This window comes from Ambystoma mexicanum, chromosome 6p (assembly GCF_040938575.1).
Source record: "Ambystoma mexicanum isolate Mex_15411 chromosome 6p, UKY_AmexF1_1, whole genome shotgun sequence".
Lineage (NCBI taxonomy): Eukaryota > Metazoa > Chordata > Amphibia > Caudata > Ambystomatidae > Ambystoma > Ambystoma mexicanum.
In genome coordinates, this window is record NC_090935.1 from 1,256,333,847 (window position 1) to 1,256,339,846 (window position 6,000).

A 6,000-nucleotide genomic window follows, 5' to 3' on the forward strand; every position below is an offset into this window, starting at 1 on the left:
TTATATGGCATTTTGTGTATTGTTTCTTTTGAAATGTAAATAAACCAGTTCCAAAAAAAATAAAATTAAAATCAAAGTGATGGCATATAGTCAGAAAAGTCCAGCCACTCGGCCGTTCGGTCCACGGCGTAGAAGTCATGTTTTAGTTATTGGGTGCATCACAATGCTACCCCTGTTTTCATTTTTCACCATGGCCATGGATACATGTCAACCAACCAGGTGGCAAAAAACATTTCCGCCTGATAAGGGGCTCAAATGTTAGTGCATTCGATGCAGATATCGTCGGAGTGGAATTATGGCCGGAATCCGCCAATCTGCTCTGCTGGTGAAACATTATTCCCGGCCTCCTATTGGCCAATGCCCATGAGCTGTGTGTTACCTTTGTTTTCTCTTCTAGCGCTATTCTCCGCACAGAACAACTGTGCAATGAGATGTGTCAAATGGGATTTGAGCCAAGGGACAACCCTTACAACACGTGAGGACTGAGGCACGTTACAGTAAAAATGACTGCTCAGGTGTGAATGCTAGGCACGGAATACAAATCCCCCTATTTACCGTTGGGCCCTGGGGTCTGTCATACCGTCAGCCATTTATTTTCCTGAAGGGTCCTCGAGCTTCGCGAGATATACATCATGTAATTTACATGGCTAGTCAGGAATTACACCAAAAGTTCATTAAACATCAACTGGGGGATTCAAGTGAACTCTGCTAAGTAAATTAAGCGGTGATTTAATTAAGTTGTTAATTAGTTAATTAACTGCTACGCATTTTTTAAATGATGCCATTAACACATTGACATAAGTTTCAATTTCAGTTCTCCACGTATTGCAAGCCTTTATGAAGCGGGGAAACCTTCAGGGCTTAATCCCATCCAGAGGGCTCTGAATGAAATAATGCATTAATTATGCAGTAATCTGATTTATGGTGCTAGGCCCATGCAGTTGTGCAACTGCTTTCTAGTCTTATTTCTATTGTTTGTAAATACAGAGTAGTTGTGTTTACAGTCCAGTGCATGCCGCAACCGCTTTACTAACATTTTGCAACAGCGACAAAGACATTTTCCAAGATCGGGGCAGCCCACCAACTAGCATCAATTCAACCTCCAAACACCTGCATGCTCCTCTGTGACGCATATTGATCGTGCAGAATTTCAAACACCAGAAACTTCCAACGCGAACATCACAGTAAGGGCCTGATTCATGGAATTTATCAGCGCGCAAAAGTCTGTTTACCGATTCATGGAACTTACTTTGCGTGCATTTCCGGGTCCTTGCAGGTACGTTGCGCAGGTTCATCCCGTCTCTGCGTGCAGTCGAGCGCTTAGCGCGATATTGCACACAAAGCGTGGGACGGGCCTAAGCAAAAAAATAAATAGAGGGCAGAACATGCATATTCCCCATTCCACACGCATAATGAGGAAGATCAAGGAATAATGTGGGCGCGTTGAGCGAAGGGCCTCACAAAACAATTACACACCCAGTCCAGCGCGCACACAGCCATATTCATCATGGATCTGAACATGCAACCTAACGTTGGGAAAGTCACACGCAAACCCCGTGATCTAACCACCACATGATAGCAGACGTAAAGTTCAATGTGCAATGGATCCAACACGTATAAAGCACTCAATGCACGCCATACAAATGTCACGCAGCCACTATGAATGCCGCAACAATGGGAGCCATCATATATGGACATAGAAGGAGGCGGACGATGCCCAGGGCGTAGATTTTCACAACACATACCACACTGTTTGGTATGCCTGACGACCAGGTGTATGCTAGGTACAGGTTCACATCCCATGTCATCATAAAACTTGTCAGGGAGTGGGAGCAAGACCTAGCATCACCCACCATCTGCTCACAGGCCCTTACACCCCCTGAAAAGGTGCTGACAGCACTCCATTTCATTGCCAAAGGCTACTTTCAGTGCACCACTGCCATAGTTGGAGGGATATCTCAGATCACACAATGCCACTCTCTACCAGGCGTTGGCCCGCATAACATCACGTGCATGTGTGTGTAGGGACATATATATGCTGCAAACACAGGAAAGCCAGTTTTTGTGCCAGGATTTATATGCTGTTGCACACTGTCCATGTGTACTTGGAGCCATCGCCTATACACATGTTGTGCGACGGCCCCCTGATTGATGGAGCACATATACCGCAATCGCAGGGACTGGCATTCCATCAACGTGCAGGTCATCTGTGATGCAGATGGAGTGATCATGCAAGTCAATGCTCATGTCCCTGGCAGCACGCATGACAGCTACATTTGTCAACAGTCACCACTCTACCAGGCCTTGGCATCAGGAAAATATGGCAACACCTGGCTCACTGGTGATTATCAACAATCATGCACATGCATGCATGCATGTGACACATTGAATAACAGGCCAGGACAATCAATGCCAAAAACAACCATGTACACATTTGCAGGGGACAGTGCCTACCCGCTATCAACATTCCTACTGACGCCATACAGGAATCCTGCTACATCAGCTGAGGTAAGATATAATGTAGCCACCAGGGGCATAGTGGGTGCTCAAGTCACGTTTCTGCTCCTTTGACCACTCTGGTGAGGTATTGCTATATGCCCCACCAGCCGTCTGTAAAATTATTGTAGCAGCATGTTTACTGCACAATGTTGTCACATGGCGTGGCATACCAGTTGATATGCAGGAGGGACATTGCCCTCAGCTACAATCACCACCCTTGCCCTTCGTCGGCCAAAGGGCCTAGGGAGAGGCTGCCTACAACCAGCTGGTGCAAACATACCTTACCTGAATAACTGCCCCTGTGGAGCACACACAATGAAGCCACATCCCTGGTGCCATTCAATGATTAATTGGGTCCTATCCTTCATGCCCATAACGACACCCTGAGAATGTGTGTCTGGGAGAGGCAAACTGTGTGTGTCCATTGGACATAAAATAACATGCACCAAACATTAACACAGTCGCAGAAAGTGGAACAAACAGTGTCCATGTTTTCTACACCAAAGCACACAACGCGAGAAACAAACTCCACGACCACTGTCACATGGACGCCAACTGTTGTGCATGTAGATGCCCCACAACACACAGGAGAACAGAAGCTGTAAGGCACAGCACAAAATTGAAAACAACAACTAACATGTGTGAGGACTACGCTGGCCACCCCATGCGTGTCTCACAACAATATACAGTTGGAGTCGCAACCCTGGCCACCCTATGCGTGACTCACAACAATATACAGGTGTAGTCGCAACCCCATTCCCTACCAACAACTATGCTCACAATATACATTCACATCCAAATAGTCATGCAGACTGAGATAAATTCAAGTGCACTGCAAGAAAGATGGACATCTCACCTCACATCTTTCCCCTTGTGTGCCTGCACCAATTGTACCCTGGAATGCATTGATGCTCCCCTCCGTAGGTCTGCAAAACACCCGACTGCTGATGTGTTGCGTGCACGCATCCAACAGCACTTTCCCCTTCAATCACAGCAACCATCATCCCCTGCAGAATGCCTGAGTAGAAAAAAACAACACAAGATAAGAGCAGGTAACACATCCATGCACCCAATTACACTGCAACATGTGCCCTCCCCCCGAGTGCAATGCAACAAATGTAAGCAAGAACTCTCCAACCACCCATTACCATGAGTCCCTGCAGCTATGCAGCCAGTTCCGCCCACCTCAGGCCAATGCAATTAAAACAAACACCCCACACAGTGACACCTTCTACACCCACAACACTTACACTGTCTGCCCCCCTGAGTTCCATGCAGTGAAGGACCAGGTAACACTTACCCCTTGTTCCGGTGAGGGGACATTGTGAACACTCTGATCTGGCTTGAGTCAGAACGACACTGAGAGGACTCCCATATAGAGATCACTGAGAGGTTGGAAATCCAGGATTCCCTTGGAAGCACTCCCAATGCCACAATATGGCATCCCCTCATTAACGTGGCACCAGGATAGTGCAGTAAACACTGTCAGGGGAGTTGATGATGCAAAGTCCAAGACAATGGAATGCAAACATCTTATCAATTGTAGAGAAGACCGGATCTGGCAGAAGGCAGCTGGTCAAAGAGGCAGCAGTCATACAGGAAGGCAGTGCACAGAGGGAACTGGCATAAAAGAGACAAGCAGACAAGAGAAGGAAATGAGAAACGGAGGTCATGTAACCTGCCACACAAAAGTGAGCAGGGAACAGGCAAGAGAAAGGGATGGCAGAATTCATAGGGACTGAAATGAACGGGGACCAAAGTGCTGGGAACAGGCAACAAAATATCTGCAGGTGTACCATGCATGGTACATGTCCCGACGGCAAACAAGAACACCAAGCCAATGGTGTGTGTACCCGGTGTCTGTGTTGAACATGTAATCCCCCAAATGGCCTGCAATGTTGTGCTGTGTGTGGATTTGTCTCGGGACAGCACCCCCAGCAGGAGCAAAAGTACCAAGAGTGGACTGCCAGCGTGGGTAGACATGCCATGAAAAGCTGAGTGAATGGGATGCCACGCTGTACGCAAGACACATGCAAAAACAGCAAGCACAGACCCACCAGCCAACCATCACCATGTATCCCCGCATACATGAAGCCAGACCCACTCAACTCAGTCCAAGGCACACATGAAGCCAGACTCGCTACCAATAACAACATCACATGTGCCCCTCTGAGTGCCTTCAGTTTACCTGCACAAGGTACCCACCTGTCTCGCATCCAGAGCATGCCACTTGAAACAACATTCTAGGCTTGCAAAGACATGCATTGCATTCAAGTAAAGAAACTGGACAACCTTGGCAACTCCCATATGGAACAAAGTAACTGCCATTGACAACCCAGTGTCAACGTCCGGAAGTGCAAATAACAGAGCATGAGCAACTATTAACCTTACAACAGCAAAACTCACCAAAAGGGAAATCACTGGCTGGCTGTGAAGCAAACAGATTTCAAGCACAGCACAACATGCAGTCTGGAAACAGGTGTCAGCCCCAGGATGCAAAACAAAAGAGTTGATGGCTGGAAGGTTTAGAATAAATCTTGACCTCTGGCATTGCTCTGGGCAACCCTCCAGACCATCGTTCTTCGCCTGCCAAGCCATTACAAAAGGGGAAAAACCATATGCAAATCAGGCTTGGTCCCACCCCCAAAGGGGTAGTCCAGCCCGAACTGCTAGGTCACATCCCTTTTGCACGAGACCACAAGCATCCCCAGACATGTTTCAGCCTTGTTGGGCGTCATCAGTGAGGAGTAGCTTGGGTCTCTAGGCCCAGCAGGCAAGGGACCCACGTCTGGGCATACCCTTCCCACTCGGGGTGACAATAGCAAAACAAAAGAGTTGATGGCTGGAAGGTTTAGAATAAATCTTGACCTCTGGCATTGCTCTGGGCAACCCGCCAGACCATCGTTCTTCGCCTGCCAAGCCATTACAAAAGGGGAAAAACCATATGCAAATCAGGCTTGGTCCCACCCCCAAAGGGGTAGTCCAGCCCGAACTGCTAGGTCACATCCCTTTTGCACGAGACCACAAGCATCCCCAGACATGTTTCAGCCTTGTTGGGCGTCATCAGTGAGGAGTAGCTTGGGTCTCTAGGCCCAGCAGGCAAGGGACCCACGTCTGGGCATACCCTTCCCACTCGGGGTGACAATAGCAAAACAAAAGAGTTGATGGCTGGAAGGTTTAGAATAAATCTTGACCTCTGGCATTGCTCTGGGCAACCCTCCAGACCATCGTTCTTGGTCCCACCCCCAAAGGGGATGCTTGTGGTCTCGTGCAGAGGGAATGTGACCTAGCAGTTCGGGCTGGACTGCCCCTTTTGGGGTGGGGCCAAGCCTGATTTGCATATGGTCTTTTCCCTTCTGTAATGGCTTGGCAGGCGAAGAACGGTGGTCTGGAGGGTTGCCCAGAGCAACGCCAGTGGTTATGATTCATTCTAAACCTTCCAGCCATCACCTCTTTGTTTTTGCAGCCCCAGGATGCAGGCACAAGTGGGCCCATTGATTG

The 6,000-nt window shown here is 48.3% G+C and overlaps 1 long non-coding RNA gene across 1 annotated transcript in view; it reads right to left on the reverse strand.

Moving 5' to 3' along the window:
* Positions 1 to 3,499, reverse strand: part of LOC138510342 (uncharacterized) — a 67,431-nt gene extending 63,932 nt beyond the window's left edge. The window contains exon 1 of the long non-coding RNA XR_011280368.1: positions 3,356 to 3,499. This is a non-coding gene — a long non-coding RNA (uncharacterized lncRNA). The remainder of the gene's footprint in view (positions 1 to 3,355) is intronic.
* Between the last annotated feature and the right edge of the window lie 2,501 nt (positions 3,500 to 6,000).